Source organism: Diabrotica virgifera, chromosome 4 (assembly GCF_917563875.1).
Source record: "Diabrotica virgifera virgifera chromosome 4, PGI_DIABVI_V3a".
NCBI classification, from domain to species: domain Eukaryota; kingdom Metazoa; phylum Arthropoda; class Insecta; order Coleoptera; family Chrysomelidae; genus Diabrotica; species Diabrotica virgifera.
Window position 1 is genome coordinate 65,937,992 of NC_065446.1, and position 22,241 is coordinate 65,960,232.

General features: G+C 33.9%; 1 protein-coding gene across 3 annotated transcripts in view; it reads right to left on the minus strand.

The window, feature by feature from the left end:
* LOC114334384 (progestin and adipoQ receptor family member 3-like) overlaps positions 1–22,241 on the minus strand; it is a 119,738-nt gene that overhangs the window by 67,853 nt on the left and 29,644 nt on the right. The gene's annotated exons all lie outside the window — the stretch shown is intronic.

Sequence of the window (22,241 nt, forward strand, 5' to 3'; positions counted from 1 at the left end):
GGATGGAATAGCTGTTGATGATGCTGATGATGAATTCTCAGTGACAGATTATTAAGTGGAAACTTCTACACAATGTATTCTAAATTACTTGATTACCCAAAAGTTTTTCGTCTTTTATCGGATGATCTTAGTCACCTTCATCAATGAACTAGTCATGCTAATTGGGCCATGCAGGTTTTTACAATTAACGATTGTGAATTAGACGATGCCATTTTTTTCGCAAAATGTTAAAAAATATTCATGCGGCACAAGTATTGGATACCAAAACTAGGAGAGAATTGAACTATCGACCGATAAACAATCGTCGTGTGTGCGCAAGTCCTAGTTAGCTCACACTGATTAAACTGTCGGCCGATATTTGGCCCAAAAATTAGTTTGAAGGCAAACTAACTGCCGATAAAAAGTCTGCAGTCTGCGGGGGCTCTTTTGGGTAGGTTGTTCTGACGCCGTGACTACCTATTGGCTCCCGACATCATTTAATATTGGACTATTTACATCTGGAATTTTGTTTACAATATAAGTGTACCTAATACCCTCTAATACCCTATGTACTATTACTAGGAATGGTACCCCGTCAAAATAGCCCCGTCAAAAAAGCTCCGACAAAATAGCCCCGACATAATATCCCGCACACAAAATATCTCCGGTGTCATAGTGCAGTGAAATAATCATGTTTTAGTTTTAGTGATTTTTAAACTTCTTTCGTATTTTTATTCATGTTCCTTAGACTTTTAATAATCATATTTTTATTGTCTGAACTGTCCACTATACTAAATTTTATCTATCTATGTATTATGTTCCAAGTAATTGTTATGTCTTATTTTAAAATTATGTTATATGTCTTACTGGGTGCTCGCCACTGGGCGGCTTCCATCTATGTTATTTTTCAATAATATTATGTATTGCTTATTGTTTGTGATCAGACAGATTGCAATAAACGTTGGATGTTAATAAAAAAAAAATATCTCCGACAAAATAGCCTGTAGACAAAATAGCCGCGGAATAATAGCCCGCCAACAAAATAGCCCCGACAAAATAGCCCCGACAAAATAGCTCCCTTCAGAATTCATCATGAAGTAAACCCTTAAAAATACATTTTTTCGGAAATGGTAATTATCCTCTATTCAGATGTTTATCTTAACCACATTAAATAAAAATGGTCTTTTCAGAGAACTCGAGTCCAGTCTTCTCTGCCTCTTGGAAGTTTGAACATTTAATTTAAGCGAAAATCAATGTTTATTTGTGATATAATTTTTTTTCTGTTTTCGGGCAACAGTAAAATGCATTTTAAATTAAATCAATTACATTCATTGTTCTTTTTTTGTCAAATAATTTAAATTAAAAAAAGTTTTTGGCCACCTTGTATAAATAATTATATAATTGTTTATATTACTAAAGAGAATTAAATAACCTTTCAAATGAGCTAGCACACCACCCCTATTCTCATTTAAAAAAAAATCATGGATTACGTCATCACGCAAAGATGGATGACGTCACTAGTATGACATATATAACAGAATATCGTAATTTAAAAATAAAAATCGATCTATTTCAGGATTTTTCCTCAGCGTCGCGGGCTTACGAAATAACGAATTTATTCCTTCCATTTGCACCATACTGTAGCTGCGTCTGAATTGCCGATATGAATGAGTCAGTTTAAATTAAATTATTAGAAGAATTTTTTTACTGAGCAACAACATTTTTGTTTAATTTATTAATATTTTGTATTTTGACAACGACGTCCGAAGTGGAAGTTGAAACGTTAATAAAATATTTTTTTAAGTAAATTGTGGCTTATTTCCCAATTAGAATAGTAATTTAAAATAAATGGTACTCCGTTAAAAGGTAAAACTTTTTTTGGAGGTGTTTTCTAAGAGGATTTTAGCCGGGGCTATTTTAGCCGGGGCTGTTTTGACCGGGGTTATTTTGTGTGCGATCTATTTTGTCGGGGCTATTTTGGTTGCTGGCTATTTTATCGAGGCTATTTTGTGTCCGGGCTATTTTGACGGGGCTTTTTTGACGGGGTTGTTTACACCGGGGTATTTTGACGGGTCACGACTAGGAATAGGTAGGTACCTATTCGACTATTCCATTTTTATTGCGCGTCTACCAAAGGGCGCCAGAGCATAGACTGCACACGGACGCTACATGGGCTAGAGCCGCCTCTGCCCTATAGCTGCATAATATTTACAGACAGTAAGAGTGTCGTTGATAGACTAACTAACGTACATAAGTACCAACAACTCAATCATATAGAACTGGAAATTATGACTCTTTATAATAAAATTGCAAATTTAGGAAAAAACATCATTATATCATGGATAAAGGGACACGCAGGCATTAGGGGTAACGAAATAGTAGACAGGCTAGCCAAATCCGCCCTAGAAATAGGCGAAGAACTTCCCATGAACTTACTACCCATTTCGGATATTGATATTATTAGTAGACGACACCAAAAAGAAAATTGGCAAAGGTATTATCGAAACACGAGAACTGGTAGTAATTACAAACAAATGCGACCTGAAATTCCCATTAAAAGATGGTTTCATTCTGTATCAAATCGCCATTTCATAAGAGTTATAAATAGATTGAGATGTAATCATGCTCTTACCCCCCTTCATATGTACAGTCTGGGTCTCACAGAGTCACCTAACTGTGAGTGTGGAAAAGAAGGTAATCTACTACATATTCTCCTCGAATGTTCACATCAATCAGTAAATATAAACAAATTTTATGATAATCTTAATATATTAAAAATTCCACTTCCCGTCTACCTGAACAATTTGATTTTTTCTGAAGAGATTAATATATTAAAAACAATTTACGAACATATCAAAAATTGTAAATATAGATTGTAGCAATAAAATTTACCCTGTATTTAAGAAATTTTGTTAAAACAAAGCAGGCATGTTTGTTAAAACAAAACAAACATGTTTGTTTTGTTGTTATTTTGTTTTAAATCCTGTAGATTTAAGTAATTATTGTATATTATAATTGAAAAAAGAAAAGAACAAAAAAAAAGAGAAAAAGAAAAGAAAAAAAAACAAAAAAAAAATAAAAAATGCAAAAAAAAACAAAAAAAATAAAAAATGCAAAAAAAAAACTAAGAAGATGTAAACCTCCGCGAGGATGAATCGGGTTTACGTCTTAGCGTAGTAAAAAAAACAATTTATAAAAAAATAACAATAAAAAAATTAATAAAAAAAAAACAAATTAACAATATAAAAAAAAATGCAAAAAAAAAATACAAAAAGAAAATAAAAATTTACAAAAAAAAATGAACAACCAAAACAGAGTATTATTTAGATAATAATTGTAGATAATAATGTTAGTTTGTTATGTATTTAGAGTTAGAAATACAGAAAAAAATTCCTCTGATTGAAAAATCAAATTTGTTTGTTTTTAAAATAACAAAATGTCTGGCTAATTGGCTCGGCCAAGGCCATCAAATTCACTCAAAAAAAAAAACGTTATCATAATTATTTATACAGGGTGTCCAAAAACAATTTTTTTTAATTAAATTAATTGACATTAAAAGAAGAATGTATGTAATTTATTTAATTCAAAATACATTCTACTGCTATCGGAAAACAGAAAAATATATTGTTTTGAAAAATAAATATTGCTTTTCGCTTAAATTAAATGTTCAAGCTGCCATGATGTAGGTGGGTGGCAGCTTTAACATTTAATTTAAGCGAAAAACAAAATTTCTTTGTCAAATAAACATTTGTTTCCTGTTTTCTGACAGCAGTACAATGTATTTTGAATTAAATAAATTACATAATATATTCTTCTTTTTGTCTCGACTAATTTAATTAAAAAAAAAAAATTTTTTTGACACCCTGTATAAATAATTATGTTAATATTTATATCACTGAATAGATAATTAAATAACCTTTCAAATGGGCTATCACACAACCCCTATTCTCATTTAAAAAAATCATCAATTACGTCATCACGCCCAGATGGATGACGTCACTAGTATGATATATAGGTATGCAAAAAGTCATACTTAATTTAAAAATATAAATCGACCTGTTTCGGGATTTCTTTCGAAAATCTCTCACCCATTCACGAAAAAATGAATTTATTCCAACCTTTACGTGCTCATTGCATAATTTTAGTATAATAACAGGAAGTTTACTCAATTATAGACCAAGGCATTTAGCACTAAAAACACCCGAATAAATAATTTTTTTTAAATACAGCACCTAGAGACTTGCAGTTTTTTGCATTATGTTCAGGATGACGCCAGGAAAAAAGTCTACTATTCAAAAATGGGTGGAAATGCATAATTGCACTGTAAAGTGCATAAAATGCATCCAAAATTGCATAAATATAAAAATAAAGTCCAAATCAGTATACTAAGGACCAAAATTTATTGTTTGGGGGTTTTTGGGGTCACTGAATACGATTACGCCATCAGAACTGACCTCCGGAACACCTGGTGCCCAAGGTCACGGCAAGAGACGTCATCGTCTGGAGTTTGGATGGTTTTCGGCATTAAATCGATGCAAATGGATTACTCGCTGGTTTAAGGAGTCCCTAAATACAAATATGCCATCAGAATTGACCTCCTCAGTACCTGGTGCCCAGGGTCGTTACTAAGGCACATTATCTTCTGGAGTTTCGAGGGATTTCGGCACTAAATTGATGCAACTGGACTATTCGGGGGGTTTTTGAGGTGGTTAAACACGAATATGCCATCAGAACAGACTTTGGATAACCTGGTGCCCAAGGTCACTGCAAGAGACGTCATCTTCTGGGATTTCGAGGGATTTCGGTATCAAATTGATGCAAACGGATTACTTACGGGTTTTTGAGGTCGGTAAACACGAATATGCCATCAGAATTGGCCTCTGGGGTACCTGGTGCCCAGGGTCGCTAATAAGTCACGTCATCTTCTGGGGTTTCGAGGGTTTTCGGCATTTAATTGATGCAAATGGATTACTCACGGGTTTTTGGTGTCGCTAAACACGAATATGTCATCAGGATTGACCTTCGTAGTACCTGGTGCCCAGGGTCGCTACAAAGGCACGTCATCTTCTGGAGTTTCGAGGGATTTCGGCACTAAATTGGTGTAACTGGACTACTCGGGGGGTTTTTGAGGTGGTTAAACACGAAGACGCCATCATGACAGACCTTTGCACCGTAATCCGTTTGCATCAATTTAATACCGAAAGCCCTAAAAACTCCAGAAGATGACGTCCCTTGCAGTGACCTTGGGCAGCAGGTGATCCGGTGGTCTATTCTGATGGCATATTCGTGTTTAACGACTTAAAAACCCCCGAGTAATCCACTTTTATCAATTTAATGCTGAAATTTCTCAAACTCCAGAACAGGACGCCCCTTGCTGTGAGCTTGGGCTCCAGGTGCACAGGGAGTCGGTTTCGATAGCATATTTGTGTTTAGTGACCTCAAAATCCCGTAAGTAATCTGTTTTCGTCGTCCTAGGCACCAGGTACTATGAAGGTCAATTCTGATGATATATTCGTGTTTAGCGACACCAAAAACCCGTGAATAATCCATTTGCATCAATTAAATGCCGAAAACCCTCGAAACCCCAGAAGATGACGTGACTTATTAGCGACCCTGGGCACCAGGTACCCCGGAGGCCAATTCTGATGGCATATTTGTGTTTAGCGACCTCAAAAACCCGTAAGTAATCCGTTTGCATCAATTTGATACCGAAATCCCTCGAAAAAGATGACGTCTCTTGCAGTGACCTTGGGCACCAGGTGATCCAGAAGTCTCTTCTGATGGCATATTCGTATTCGTGTTTATTAACCACCTCAAAAACCCCCCGAATAGTCCAGTTGCATCAATTTAGTGCCAAATTCCCTCGAAACTCCAGAAGATGATGTGCCTTAGTAACGACCCTGGGCACCAGGTACTGCGGAGGTCAATTCTGATGGCATATTCGTATTTAGGGACCCCTAAAACTCGCGAGTAATTTGTTTGCATTGATTTAATGCCGAAAACCATCGAAACTCCAGAAGATGACGTCTCTTGCCGTGACCTTGGGCACCAGGTGATCAGGAGGTCAGTTCTGATGGCGTAATCGTATTCAGTGACCCCAAAAACCCCCCTAATAATAAATTTGTTTCTTAGTATACTGATTTTCACTTTATTTTTATATTTATGCAATTTTGGATGCATTTTATGCACTTTACAGTGCAGTTATGCATTTCCACCCATTTGTGAATAGTAGACTTTTTCCCTGACGTCATCCTGAACATAATGCAAAAAACTGCAAGTCTCTAGGTGCTGTATTTAAAAAATTATTTATTTTGTGCTAAATGCCCTGGTCTATTACAAAATAATCATAAAGTGATTTCAAATTAATAGAAAAACAGAGAGACAAACTCTGATATGCATTCATTAATATTTCTTTCAAAAGAAATTATAATCATCATTAACTTTATATGTCATTGTTTATATCATATACTTTCAGTTTAAATTAGCCTGTTTATTTAAACAATGGAGATATATTTTTACTGCTATTCGTTATTATTGTTAACGATATAAAAAACAATTACTGGTCAAGAGCTCTGATATAGATTTTTCCTGATATATGAACTACTGATTTTCATCATTAAAATAAAAGTGAATCTTTTTTTCTTTTCCCCTCCAATCTCTCTACCTCCAATCCAATTTGCAGCATTTTCATGTTGAACAATTTTTGCATGTTTGACTCCAGCAACAACACCATACGATATGCTGATGATGGTGCCTTAATTTGTGACCACATACCAAATTCATGATCATCTCCCGAAACTGGGATCCACTTGAAAACTCCACCGTAACATTGAATACCAAGTCCATTGAAAGAGTGAGTAAATTTAAATACCTGAAAACGTGGCTTTTTGAAGACTGGGCATCGGACAGGGAAGTAAAATGTCGCATTGAGCAAGCTCGGCAAAATTTCGTAAAATTCAGGAAGGTACTGACCTGTTCAGAGTTCGATCTTCAACTAAGACTAAGGTTTACTAAGTGCTACGTATGGTCGGTGCTGCTATATAGCCTAGAGGGCTGGACACTCAAAACGAGGGACATAAACAGATTAGAAGCCTTCGAAATGTGGCTTTATCGCCGTATCCTAAAGATACCATGAACGGTGAAAGTCACAAATGTAGATGTCCTTAAAAGAATCAACCAAGAACGCCAACACTTCGAAACCATCAAGAAAAGGAAAACGGCGTATCTCAGAATCTTGCTTATTCGGTAAATGACATCGTTAATCTTTTCCTTAATAAAGTACGAACCTTCCCAGAACTTCTGCCACTTGGGAAAATAGCCCATTTGCTTCTTTAGATTAGGAGCCAGACTTTGCCGTTCTTCTTAAAACATCTCTTTTTAGCTTTGGTATCGTACCGTTCCTTCATTCTATCGCTAACGATCTGAAGAGGGGAACGGACCAACTCGTGTATTTCGTCCATTCTTCTTACATGGGATCCCTCTCTCTTCATAGTGGTATTTTGAAATATTTGACGTAAGTTAAATCTTTTGAATTCTAAGATCATATTCATTAGAGACCTTTTTATTGTAGCATAGCTCTGAAGATGGCTTTATAAGCCGAAAGCGCTCAGCTAGAATTTATATATTTTACACACTTCAAAAGTACGCTTCTCCCTGTCTTTCAATATCTGTTTGTGTTTAAAAAACATCATGTTTTCTATTTTCTTTCTTTAAAAGTGATTTAAATTTTTTTCTGAAAAATAATTGATTGTATCATCATTTTCTAAAGTAAAATAAAAATAGCCATATGCATACATATTATATCTTCAAATACTTAAGAATACAGACGGTTTCATCGAAGAAGAAAGTTGTTGAAAACAAGTTCCGTTTGGATTACATCTGGGTCAAATCCAATGAAATTTTAAGTTTTGATTGTTGTGTACATCTCTTGACTATCACTTTTGCTTAATCATTATAAAAATTTTGAGGGAAAACTATATGTTTATAGTAGAAGTCATAAGCGCGGTTCCAAGCTGGATAAAAATTATAAAACTTTTGCATATCGTTGATATAAATGTTATGTTTATATGGCATTAGCCATAGCTACCTTTACCTTTAGGTACCTAAAAACACTTAAAGTTTCGATTTCCACTCCCAAATTCGTTATCAAAGAAATTAAGAACAACTTGTTGATAAGGTGTGTACAACCGCCAATTATTGTTGTTATTATTGAGGTTGTCACATCCTCGTCAACAAATATTGTACTTTGCCTATGATGGTTGTAGGCAACAGCCAGCTATTGCTGGAAAGGTATTAGAATGGATGGTTTTATGCTCTGTGATACATCAAACTCTGATTATTCTGTGTATTTGTGCAATAATTCTGTGTGTTATGTGATTCTATGTTTGAGAGTGTTCGTAATAATGAGTTTTTGGGGTAAAAAATTTGTAAGTTAAGTCTTATGTATTGTGTTTTGCATATGTGTAAAGTATGATAGAGATATGTGCTTCACGTTTCCCGATCCACTATTATTGGTATGTTTTTGTTGTTCGCATCTTCTTTAAGTATTGGTAACCAAAGTCCGCTGCATTCTGCTAATGGATTTGCTAGACATTTTTCTTTATTTAGTAGGATGAGGGCGCCTTCTTTGATTTTTACCGTTTTCATGTCTGTTTCCTTCATGATTATTGATGCATCTTTTAGTCCAAATAATGAAGCTTAAAATAGGACAAAACGTCGCAATTTTTACAGAATGGATCGATTTGCTTGAAAATTTGAGAATAAGTAGGGGATAGTCCAAAGATCAAAATCTATATGATGCCAAAAGGTGCATTTACCATTATGGGGGTGGTTGCCATTCCATCTCGGGGGTGGAAATTTTTTATTATACATATTTTGACCGCAATAGTTGGTAAAAACATTCATTCTAAGCAAAAAACGCTCTATACGTTTTTTTTTTGATAAAATTAATAATTTTCGATTTAATCGCTATCGAAAGTGTTAGTTTTATATCGAAAAAATCAATGTTTTTAATAAGTTTTCTGAGAATAACTCCAAAAGTTTTCATTTTATCAAAACAACATTACTTAACAAAAATTGTTTTCTTTAAGACCAATAGTAATCAAGCTGTACTTTATTATATGTTAGCTCTTCTTCGTCAAATGCTAAATATTGTAGTTTCAAAGTCAAAAGACGGGAAAACTATGCATTTTTCGAGGATAACTTCTTCAAACTAATTTAAAGTATTTAAAAATATCTATCTCCAGAAATACAAAAAATGTCTCTAGCTCAAAAATTAAGTGACTTATAAGAAAAGAATGTCAGTCCGTATTTTTTTTTCAGAGAAAAAGTGATCGGAACCAACCTCCTAATCACCATCCTAATTAAAATTAGTCATTGACCTTATTTGGTCTTCTTTATTTATGTATTATTAATAGGTTGTAGAAGTTTGACCGGCTTAGAATAATTAGTTTTTAAAAAAATGGAGTTAGAAGCGAATAACGAATTTTATTAGTTTGAAAAAAATGGCTTTTTCTTCAGAATAGAAAGATTATCATCAGCAATACGAAAAAATGTTTAAATGTGAAATTGAAGCTTATTTAATTCCCAAGAACGTGGTTTGCAAAATTGTTTTCTACGGCAAAAATTGAGTGAGCTATTGACAATTAAAACTTGTAATAACATGAAAAAACTATCTTTACCAATCCTTTCAAAGTCACCTCTTTTTGCGACTGAGGATTTTAAAAGAATTTAATATCAATACTCTTATAGACCTTATAAACACCTACAAAATTAATTTTTACTAAACTTTCTAAGATAAAAAATAAAAAAGTTACGGTTAAAAAATCAATATATTTTTTTTGAAAAAAAAAAGGAGAAATCACATTGGAAGCATAATAATGTAAGTTAGCGGTGTTTTGAGTCATTGGCCTTATTCAGTCTTCTTTATTTATGTATTATTAATAGATTCTAGAATGATTAGTTGTTAAAAAACTGGAGTTAAAAGCGAATAACGAATTTTTGTAGTTTGGTAAAAAATGCCATTTTCTTCAGAATAGAAAGATTAGCATCAGAGATACAAAAAAATGTTTAAATATGAAATTATAGGTTATTTAATTTCCAAGAACTTGGTTTGAAAAAATTTTTTCTAATGCAAAAATTGAGTGAATCGTAAATGAGTATTATCGAAAAACATTGATTTTTTCGATATAAAACTAATACTTTCGATAGCGAATAAATCGAAAACTATTATTATTATGAAAAAAATGTATAGAACATTTTTAGCTTAGAATGAATGTTTTTATTAACTTTTGTGGTCAAAATATAATAAAAAGTTTCCACCCCCGAGATGGAGAGGCAACCACCCCCTTGGTAAAAGCGCCTTTCGGCATCATATAGATTTTGATCCTTGGACTATCCACTACTTATTCTCAAATTTTCAAGCAAATCGATCCATTCTGTAAAAATTCCGAGGTGAAAAGCTTCGGTTCCTGGACTATTTCCGCTGTGGTCTGTGTTCATTGTCCCAGGCATGTTTGTATATCTGTGATTTGTCGAAATCCCTGTTTTTGAAGTATGTTCCATATTCTTTAATTATGACGCTTAGTGATCTTGCAATTCACATAGAAATTGTTGCTGTCACAGGGTATTTTGTAGATGCAGTTCTTTGGCCTATCCTGTGTGTTGTTGAATTTGATTTTGGACAGGAAAGATCTGAGTGTGTTGGTTGTTTTAAATTTTAAATGTTGTTGTCATGTCGCTGAAGACGAGAATGATATAGATTATATGCTTATAAAACTGGAAGAGGAGTACACCAAGTAAGGCCTCACAATTAATATCCAAAAAACCTAGTAGGTACTTAGTTGTAGGAGAAAAACCAGAAAGCCCATAGGCGTAACCAGGGGGGGTTTGGGGGTTATAACCCCCCATTGGGATGGACTTAGAGCTCTTTACGCTTAACACCATACCCCTCAGAGACCTTCCAGTAGTTGTAACCCCCCCTTTCCAGTAGTTGTAACCCCCCTTAGGATCATCCTAGTTACGCTTATGAGAAAGCCTACAGATTTAAATGGGAACTTTTATTTATTTATTTATTTATAGTACTATACAAATGACCTGGCCTTTTGTGACTAATCCAGGTCGTTTCTTAATGGGATTACAGTAGCTTATTTAATAATTATTACTTTAAAAAATTTCTTTTTGACTAATTAACAATAGTCCTAATCTACTACTAATTCTGAAATCTACAAATTATAAACAATTCTAATAAACAATTAATAAAAATTCTAATAAATAATAATAGTCCAGAGAAATAAGATTTTTCTCGTGACACATCCCTCTCCAGGCCGAAACCAAATTTTTTGAGTAGTATGGACATCTATATTAATAACCTTTATGTTTCCTGCAGCCGATTTTTATGATATACATAGTTATAAACAAATGAAGATCAAAAAACGGTAAATTTTCGCTTTTTTCGTCTATAACCAAAAAGTTAAGCATTTTAAACAAATTTGAGAGTAAGAAACTCATAAATCGTCTAAAAAAATTCAATATGGCGTTCGCCGAATATATCTATCCTTATTGGTTGCTTAGAAAATTGCAAAATAAATAATAAATTTGGAGTTTTTATAAATATTCATAACTTATGTAAAAATTAACTTAGAACCTTCTTATTACAGGAATTGCTGAGACTTCTGGTGCTTAAATTATACTTTAAATTTCAAAACAATTGATCAAATAGTTTAAAAGTTATTTAATTTGTTTATCCCAAATTAATTTTTTTTGCAACACTATAAGTCAGAAAATTATGAGGTTACAGTAAGACTTCTGACAGTTTATGAAAGAAAAACATTTATACTATTGACTTAATTAAAAAAATGACAAAAAGTAATTCTAAACAGTGTAAAATTGTTTTGCAAAAACACGTAGATTTTTTGCTTACTTATAAACAATTAGAATAACTTTTTAACCGTTACCCGTAGAAAAATTATTTTTTCATATTTGGAAAGACTGAATTTTTATACACATTTAGAAAGCAAAACAATTGTCCTAGGACAATTAGGGGCGAAGTTAGCCCCCCCTTTTTTTAATTCACATGTTTTTGCAAAATAATGTTGCAGTATTTAGAATTATTTTTTGTCATTTTTTTTTAAATAAATTAATAGTATAAATTTTCTTCTTTCATAAACTATCCAAAGTATTAGTGTAACTTCATCATTTTCTGACTTATAGCGTTGCAAAAAAAAATAATTTGGGATAAACAAATTAAATACCTTTTAAACTATTTGACCAATTGCTTTGAAATTTAGGATATGATTTAAGCACGAGAAGTATCAGCATTCCGTGTAATATGAACGTTCTAAGTTAATTTTTACATAAGTTATGAATATTTATAAAAACTCAAAATTTATGATTTATTTTGCAATTTTCTAAGCCACCAATAAGGATAGACATATTAAGAGAACGCCATATTGAAGTTTTTTATACGATGTATGAGTTTCTCACTCTCAAATTCGTTTAAAATACTTAACGTTTTGGTTATAGACGAAAAAAGCTAAAATTTACCGTTTTTGATCTTCATTTGTTTATAACTATGTATATCACCAAAATCGGCTGCAGGAAACATATATATTATTAATATAGATGTCCATACTACTCAAAAAATTTGGTTTCGGCCTGGAGGGGGTTGTGTCACCAACAGGATATTTTTGTCCTTATTTCTCTGAACTATAATTCTAATTTGAAATGGGAACTATAAAACTAAGAGAAACCTTCAAATACATGGGAGTCCAAATATCATCAAAAGCAGGGAATAACGAAGAAATGCATTCCAGGATTGGCCAAGCAAGATCAGCCACCAGACAGCTACAAGGACTAATGTGGAATAATAAAACAACAAAAGAAAATAAAAGAAGAATACATGAAACAATAATAGAAAGTATTGGACTCTGGGAAATAAACCAAAGAAACAAATCAAAAATTAAGGCCATGGAAATGAACCATTGAAGACGATATTTCCGGCTCACTAGACTTGACAGGGTGAGAAACGATGTTAGGAAAGAAATGGATATTGACCTAGACATAATAGATACAATCAATGCCAAAAGACTTGACTGATATGGACACCTTCAAAGAATGCCTGAAAATAGATGGACAAAAAAATAGAAAAATGGACGTTGCCCACTAAAAAAAACGAGGTAGACCAAGACGATCCTGGAGCAATGTTAAAGATACAATGAGCACCAGAGATCTCAAAACTGAAGATTGCTTCCACAGAAAACGCTGAAAATTAGGATGCGGAGAAGCGGCGCCAGCTGTAGAAGACTCGCTTATTGTATATTAGAGGTGTCACCAAATAGCGGACCGCGGTCCGCATCCGGACCGTAGGCTAGTTTTGTGCGGACCGTCATTAAATTCAGAATGTGGTGTTTGGTTTGAAATCAACATTTCAAGAACATTTTTGTGATTTTTTTTTTGAAACAGTGGTAGAATTATTTTATTTTTAAATTAAATAATCATATTCAGTACCTAAGTACAATTCAAAGAATATAAAAAAAAATTTCAAGGCAAGATACATATTAAAAAAAGGCAACAGTAGCAAAGTGGACGTCAGAACTCGTCGTTGGACCATGTGAAACAAAAAATTCAAAAAGATTTTATTAACTTAGAAGTTTCTTGAGGTAACGCTGTCGAGCTTTTTTAGTTTTAACGATTTTTGAGTTTTTGGTATCACTCAAAATAAAGAAATTGTTCGTAAAAAAGAGTGAAAAAAGAGTGAAAAAGAACATCTCGACAGAGTTACTTCATGAAATGTCTAAAGAGAATATATGCAAAATGTTAGGATCGGTTAAATAGTTTGCTTACAATGCCACCCCTTTGAAAAAGCAGTTTTGAGAATAACGAGTTTATTGACAACTTTTATTTTCAATTTTCAAACTCTTTTTTGTTTGTCAAATCGTAAAGTGGTGCATACCCGAATATGTTTGTGAATCGTGGAGTAATTTTCAAAAGAGAATGGGAACACGTTTCTCACTACGATCAAGCACGCTGGCACGAATGATATTGTTATCATGCTATATTTCCGGTAATTTTCAATCAATCAATCTGAAATTTTCAGAGAGTATTCTTGAAGTTATGTATATGTATAGTATAGCTCAACAAGCCTTAAAGGCCCATGGCTTGGAATTTCTCCACGGTTTTTCTCCATTTTCTTCTGTCCATGGCCGCAGTTCTCCAATTTGATATCCCGATTGTTTGCAGGTCTTCCTTACATGCTTCTAGCCACTTTTTCCTGGGTCGTCCTCTTCTCCTCTTTCCTTCCACTCTCAGCAGCGAGTCCTTTGCCCACCTTCCGTCAGCCATTCTCGCAAGATGACCTAACCAACTTAGTCTCTTTGTTCTGACCATCTGGCTTATTTCTGGTTACCGGTACAGCTCTCTGATCTCTGCATTTGTTCGTCTCCTCCAAACGTCTTCATCGTTTTTTAATCCCCCGAATATCTTCCTTAGGACACTCCGCTCCCAGATGTTCAGCATATTTTCTTGGTTTTTGTTCATGACCCATGTTTCGCTCCCGTAAAGAACTGTGGGCTGCATCACTGTTCTATAGAGTCTTAATTTTGCCTCTCTGGAGATGTTTTTGGCTCTTAGTAGTTTGTGTAGGGCTTCGACTGTCTTTCTTCCTCTCGAGATTCTTTTTTCAATTTCCTAGCTTTCTTCCCCTTTACTTGTTAGCGTTACTCCTAGATACTCAAATTCCGTCACCTTTTTGAAGCAATACTCTTTATTCTCGTTGTTTGTGGTAGTTTTCAGTTGTGTGTCTTCATGTGAGGTCTGTCCCATTGCCATATACTTTGTTTTTTGCTCATTAATTCTCAGTTCATACTGCTTAGCCTTTACTTCAAAGAGTTTGAAAATCCTCAGCAGTTCCCTTTCCGTTCTTGCCATTAGCACTACATCGTCCGCAAAGGCCAGAACCTGGTTTCTGTTGTCAAAGATCATACCTTTCGTTCGTATTCCACTCTCTCTCAATATCGCCTCCAACAAGAAATTGAAAAGTACTTTAATCCCCTTTTAACTTCAAATTTTCCTGATAGGCTTTCTTCTATCCTTACTCTGTTGTCGGTCTTCACTAAGGTCATTTTTACGAGTCTGATCATCTTTTCCGGAATTCCAAGTACTCTTAGGGCCTGGTACAAACGCCTTCTTATCACAGAATTGTAAGCTTGTTTGAAATCTATAAAGAGGAGGTTTAACTTTAACTGTTGCTCGTATGTACTGCTCTGAATCATTTTCAATACGAATATTTGATCTATGGTGGATCTGCCCTTTTTGAATCCTCCCTGGTATTCACCAACCTGCTCGTTTAAGTGCCTTTCCAGTCTGCTTCTTACGACTCTGGCGAGTACCGTATATGTTACGTCTAGGAGAGTGATACCCCTATAGTTTTCACACACTGCTCTATCTTCCTTCTTATGAATGGGACATACTATGGCCTCTCTCCATACTTCCGGCATTTCCTCTCGCTCCCAGATTTTCGTCAACAGGCTACATATTGGCGTTATCAGTGCTTCTCCCCCATGCTTGATTAATTCTGCAGTAATACCATTGCTGCCTGCACTTTTGTTGTTTTTCATACTATGTATAATTTCTCTTATTTCTTCCCCGGTTGGAGTCTCTACTGTTTCCGCCGGGCCTCTGACTTCCTCTACCATTTCCTCTTGGTCCTCATCACTTCCATCAGGTTCTTCATTAAGTAGCTCTCTAAAATGCTCCTCCCATCTACTTAGCTTCCCCTGCTTATCTCCTATTAGGTGCCCTTCCTTGCTCTTGTAGTAGTTATGTTTTCTTGCACATTGGTCACTGCTCCTTTTCGCCTCCTGGTAGAAGTTTCTTACATTTTTATTAATATAATGCTCTTCAATCTCTTGAAGCTTTTTATCCATATGCTTCCGTTTCTTACTCCTACACACTTTTTTCGCGTTTCTTCTCGCCGCTTCATATTCATTCCTTGTTTCTTCACTTGGTTTATCCATATATTTTAGTCTTGCCTCATTCCGTCTGTTAAGACTTTTCTTGCAATCGGTTTCAAACCATTCTTGGTCGCTCCCCTTTTTAACTTGACCCAACTGCTTTTCAGCTGCTTCCTTCATAGCGTCTTCTATTATTCCCCACTCCGTTTCAATGTCACCTTGCTCTTCGCTCTGAAGTAGTTTTGCTGTCACGTCTGTCTGGAAGTTTTCGGCGGTTTCTTTTTTCTTTAGTTTGGCAACGTCATATTTTTTATTTGTTGTTCTCTCTTCTCTGACCTTTGGGATAGTTTCTCTTAATTTCGTAATCGTTAGTATGTGATCGGAATCTGCGTCTGCTCCTCGGTAAGTTCTAATATCTGTTATTAATTTCGCATGCTTACTCTCCACTAGGACGTGGTCGATTTGGTTGCGTGTTCTGCCGTCTGGAGCGATCCATGTTTCTTTGTGGATTTTCTTGTGGTCGAAGTAAGTACTCATAATTCTCAAGTTGTTCTCTTGCGCAAAGCCTAGTACTTACTGAAGTTATGTACTTTCACTAAATAAAATTTAAATAAAAAAATAAAAAAAGTAATAAAAAAATCGAAAATTTCAAAATTTTCAACCTTATAACGTAAGCTAGTAATAAATTCAAAATTTAAATGCATTATTTTTCAAATATGTTCCATAAAATTGTTGAACACTATAATTGCAAAAGAGAAAATAACCAGAAATAGGCAGAATTAAATCCGGACCCCGGATGTGTCATAGGTTCTCGAAACGGACACCCAGGGAACATAATTGGTGATCCCTGGTATATTATACAGGGTGTCCAGAAACTCTACCGACAAACGAATACAGGAGATTCCTCAGATAATTTTAAGACAATTTAACCCAATTCATCTAGTTCGAAACAAGGGCGGATCCAGGGAGGACGCCATGGCCCCCTCCGAGAATATAAAAAATAGAAATTTAAATATTTGCAGTTCAAATGTTTTTAGTTTCAAACACATATATGTAAAAAAACAGGGGATAAATATGTCTTCTGAACTAGAATTGAACAAAAGCATTAACGGAAGCTTCTAGAAGGACATAGGATGTTTTGTAAATCAAAATGTTGATAATTTTACAAAGTTCCAATTGTTAGAATGACCTTGGCAGCCAAAATCGTATGAATTTGCATATTCTGTACATATAAAGAATAAAAAAGAAATAAAGGGTTATACTTGGGTCACCAGCACTTAGAACAAAGTTGGTTGGTACTTTCGCACATTCAAAAGAGATTGTTTTGCAAGTATTGCGTTTTATTTTTCTAATGAAAAATATGGTCACAATAAAGGGATAAATAACAGCCCAAAGCCTTATTACGAAACCTTTTCGCCATACTCATGGGCAATGACGGAGCCATACAAACCCATGAAAAAACATCATACCACAAGGAGTGTGACGCTTATGAGAACATAATCACACAATAATTAGTGAAAATCAAGACAGAGGGAAACAATGCCGGACAGGAGAAGCATTGGGAAAATAGTATTAAACTTGTTGAAAGAACTGCCCTTTGATCCGAAGAAATGTGTAGGAATCGGCATTGACTTAATAACGATAAGGTTTGAATGTCTTTATGGCAGTCAAAAGTGTGTGAAAAGTACCTTCAAATTCACCCTTGTAACCCTAATTTTTAAAAATTACCCCCAGACCCCCTGGTACCCCTCCCCAAAAAGTTCATGGCCCCTCCCGAAAATCGGTCCTGGATCCGCCCTTGGTTCGAAAATGTTTCCTAAAGGAGCTAGAGCTATTTGAAAATGGCGTCTTGTAATTAGTTTTTCTTAAATATCTCCAGAACGCTTCTATTTATAAAAACTAAAATTGGTACACGTATTTACCTTCCAGAGGTAAATCGATTCCATCATTGCAAATTTCTAGTACCGGTCATAGGCGTCCGTTTTGGGTAGGGCAACAGTTATATTATCGCATAACTTTTTTGTTTCTAACTTTTAAGCATTTTTGAGTCTGGATTATTAAAATGTAAGGTATTATAGTACTAAAAGCTACTCTTATTTAAGTCGATAGGATACACAGTTTTCTAGAAAAATCGATTTGAAAATTTTTCGTTCTTTGAATATCAAAAAAAATTAAAAAAAAAACTATTTAGAGAAACGAAAACTGGTACGTTTATTTATATTCCAAAGATTAATCAATTTCATTAATTGCAAATTTCTAGTACAGGTCATATTGTGTCCGTTTTGGATAGGTTAACGGTTATTTTAGCGCATAACTTTTTGTCTTTAATGTTTAAGAATTTTTGATACTAGACTATAAAATTATGAGGTATTCTAGTACTAAAAGTTCTTGCTTTAAGCTGGTAAAATACACCGTGTTTTTTTTGAAAACAATTTTCAATTTTTTTTTCAATTCAGGAAACGAAAAATTTTCAAATCAATTTTTCTGGAAAACAGTGTGTCCTACCGACTTAAAGCAAGAGTCCCTTTTAGTACTAGAATACCTCACAATTTAATAATCCAGTATCAAATATGCTTAAAAGGTAAAGACAAAAAAGCTATGCGATAAAATAACCGTTGCCTCACCTAAAACGGACGCCTATGACTGGTACTAGAAATTCACAATAGATAGAATCGATTTATCTCTGGAAGATAAATATCTGTATCAATTTTCGTTTTTCTAACTAGAAGCGTTCAGGAGGTATTTAAGAAAAACTAATTATAAGACGCTATCTTCAAAGAGCTCTTGCTCCCTTACGAAGCATTTTCGGGTTAGGTGAATTTGGTTAAATTGTCTTAAAATTATCTGAGGAATCTCCCTGTCTTCGTTTGTCGGTAGAGTTTCTGGACACCCTTTATAAATTCCATTTATACATGACATGTAGTTTCTATTATGCAGAAATTGTCAATAGACATATCTCTCATAATAACTCAATAGAATTCAACAGTTTATCGCTGCACTCCATTGACTAATATTTTTGTCTTTATTTATAGAATTGTATAACAAAAACTTTTATCATTGTGTCATTATTTAAATTGAAAGTTCAAAAAGGGCATTAATTCCAAACAAGTTATTTTAGGATTATAAACTATAAGTGTGTCAATTATTAAATCTTCGCAACAAGATGTAATGCACTGCATGGGGCACCTAGAAGGAGAAGATAAGTAATTATTATACTGACATACATAGAACATTTTTTCTAAAAGTAAACGGAATACCGTCAAAACCTATGTCGAATATTAATAACTACCGGTTTGGTAATATGGGGTATACAGGGTGCGCCAAACCTCTGGTTTTCTTTGATTACAGCTAAACTATGGGATATACAAAAAAATGTTTTTAACAAAGCTAATGTATATCAAAACCGTCTATAATTTAAAATTATTTTTCATAATAATAATAATAATAATATCGTATGGCATTTTTGCCGGGGAGATCCTTTCGGACAGTTCCGGCGCCATTTACATCTTTAACCCTGTTTTAAGTAACTAGTGCCGATGTACACTAGCCCAGGGGGACCGACGGCTTAACGTGCTCTCCGAGGCACGGTGATAAGGCTCTTGTCATTATTGGAAATGAAAATGGTTTGTCTTTGGCAGGGCTCGAACCCACGTGCACTGGCGTATGAGGCCAGCGATTATGCCGTTACTCCACGGCCGCTAATTTTTTTTTTTTTTTTGAAGAAGATTATTTTTGATTATCCAGGGTGAGTCACAACGACGGTATAAACCAAAGTTCTATTTTTTTTAATGGAACACCTTATATATTAAATGATTTTTGAATATATTTTTTAAAAATATGAAAAATTTGTTTAAGGTCTTTTAGGCCTAAAGTTAATAATTTTCGAAATATTTACATTTTTATTGAGAAAATGGTAATATTTGTAGGGCTGTGGATTATGTTTCCAAGGTAATAAAAATTTAGGTGGTAGGTCAAAGTTTTTATAATATAGTATCATTTTTAAATAATTTAATATCTTTTACTAATAGCCATAAAATATACAGTGTGATCACTATTTGCAAATACAAAATTTTCTAATTTTTTTAATGGAACACCCTGTATATTATTATTGCATTTTGTAGTATATAGGGTGAGGCAAATAACTGGCCTATTAGAAATATCTCGAGAACTAAAGGCAACAGAATCATGAAAATTGGAATAAAGGGGTTTTGAGGGATGATCTATTAAATGAATATATTTTCATCTCTTTGCATATTTTGCATCTTTTGCAGGTAATTTTAAGACAATTTAACGAAATTTATCTAGTCTGAAAATGCTTCCTAAAAGAGCTATAGAGCTCTTTGAAAATGGCGTCTTGTACATAATTAGTTAACAAGAATTGGTACACAGATTTATCTTCCAGAGATAAATCGATTCCATCTATTGCGAATTTTTAGTACCGGTCATAGGCGTCCGTTTTGGGTAGGGAAACGGTTATTTTATCGCATAACTTTTTTGTCTTTAATTTTTAAACATTTTTGAGTGTACATTATTAAATTCTGAGGTATTCCAGTACTAAAAGGTACTCTTGCACACAAAAAAAGTCTTGACAAAAGTCGGTAGAACACACCGTTTTCTATAAAAATCGATTTGAAAATTTTTCGTCTCTTGAATTTGAAAAAAAATTGAAAAAAATTTCAAAAAGAATGGTGTATTTTACCAACTTAAAGCAAGAGTAAATTTTACCACTAGAATACGTCATAATTTAATAATCTAGTGTGAAAAAAATTAAATTAAATTAAAAATTAAAGACAAAAAAGTTATGCGATAAAATAACCGTTGACCTACCCAAAACCGACGCATATGACCGGTACTACGTTAAACTATTGTTAATTTAGACAAGAAATTTAAAACGTATATTTTTTATACGTTTATATTAATATATTTGTTAGGTCAAAAAATAGTTGGCGCCCGCCATGAATTTTTAATTTAGTTTTTCACTCTTTACATTAAAAATGTTGCCGACCTCTGGTCTAGATATTTAAACTCCATGACTTTTCTATTACTGTATCTGACCCTTCAGCTCTAATTTAATAGGCCTGGATCCCGCGTACAAAAAAAAGTTGATTAATAGCAAGTGAAAATTTGTTAGTAGCGTAACGGTGTCTAATAGTCGGGCAAACTTAGATATATGGGAACACTGGGACAGGGGAAGTTTTAATTGTGTAACGTGATTTTATTTGTAGAACGTTACATCCTGACAAGTTTATGGTTGTGAAAACTAACAGGTTGTTTTTAAGTTTATTCAATAGCAAACTTTATATAATATATGAAAAAACGTTTGTCTGACAAATATGTTGGGCATTTTAATAAGTCCGACACGTAAAACATGTCAAATTACAGGAATTATATTGGTGGTATATAGCAGTCTGATTTTTGCATGAGAGTTTAATGAAAGGTAAAAAATCAATTGGAAGTTCTGTCCGACAAAATACATGGGACGTTTTCGTAGTCTGACGTTCGAAACCTGTTCCACAATTAAAACTTCCCCTGCTCCAGTGTTTCCGTACATTAAAGTTTGTCCGTCTAGACACAGTTAAGTTATTAACAAATTTTCAGCTTGCTATTGTATGTATATAAGCTGTACACTCCCGTGGAAGTTATAGCCGTTTTTCACTTTAATGATCCGTTAAGACATGGGGGATCAGTCCACTTTTCTTCTAATCTGTCTCCTTAAAGCTTCTGGTGTGTCTTCGTTTCCGTCACTACTTTTCTCCACTCATTTCGGTTCTCAGTCTTTTTTTTTTCAGTTCCGAATTCCCATAACTCTTAAGTCGTTTTCGACTTGCTGTTTCCATCTTGCTTTTGGTCTGCCTCGTGCTCTTGTCTCAGGGGTTATCCAGTTGGTAATAACTTTAATGGGATCATCTTCACTTTTTCTACTTATATGTCCATACCACCTTATTCTTCGTGCTTTTGCTTCTTTCACTATATTTTTCAGCTTGCTATTAATAAACTTTTTTTTGGTACGCGGGATCCAGGCTTATACGCCTTAATAGATTTGCTGTTATAAACATGCAATGGGTTTTTTTTTGAAAAAACAATCATGTTTTTTCTGACGGTTATATTAAAGTGGTGCATCATACATGAAAATCACTTCACATTGAGAGATTAGTATTATATTATCTACATAGCAGATTATTTTAAGTTGTATTTCTCCCATTTTCCCATCATTTTTTCTTACTCTTTTTTATTATTCCCTCCATGATTAACAAAAATTGAAAGTAATTAAAGAAATGGCTTTTTCCCTAAATTGATCTACTACACTGACTT